This window comes from Penaeus monodon, chromosome 30, assembly GCF_015228065.2.
Source record: "Penaeus monodon isolate SGIC_2016 chromosome 30, NSTDA_Pmon_1, whole genome shotgun sequence".
Classification (NCBI taxonomy): domain Eukaryota; kingdom Metazoa; phylum Arthropoda; class Malacostraca; order Decapoda; family Penaeidae; genus Penaeus; species Penaeus monodon.
The window spans coordinates 11793497-11793739 of record NC_051415.1 but is presented as its reverse complement, the minus strand read 5'-3'; positions in this window follow the sequence as shown (position 1 = coordinate 11793739).

Genomic DNA, 243 nt, shown 5'->3' with positions numbered 1-243 from the left:
AAAAATCCAATTTTCTATATAATATAAAATATATACTATGATAATTTATTTTAAAATTTAATAATTTTATGGTTTTCTGTAGTAAAAATATATTATATTTATAGGGGTATTTTTATACAAATACAAAAAAAATCTGCTTTTATAAAATTTTAAAAAATTTTTTTTTTATTTAATATTTTTATATATAAAATATATTATATATATTAGATATTTTATTTTTAAAAATTTTTATAAATTATATTC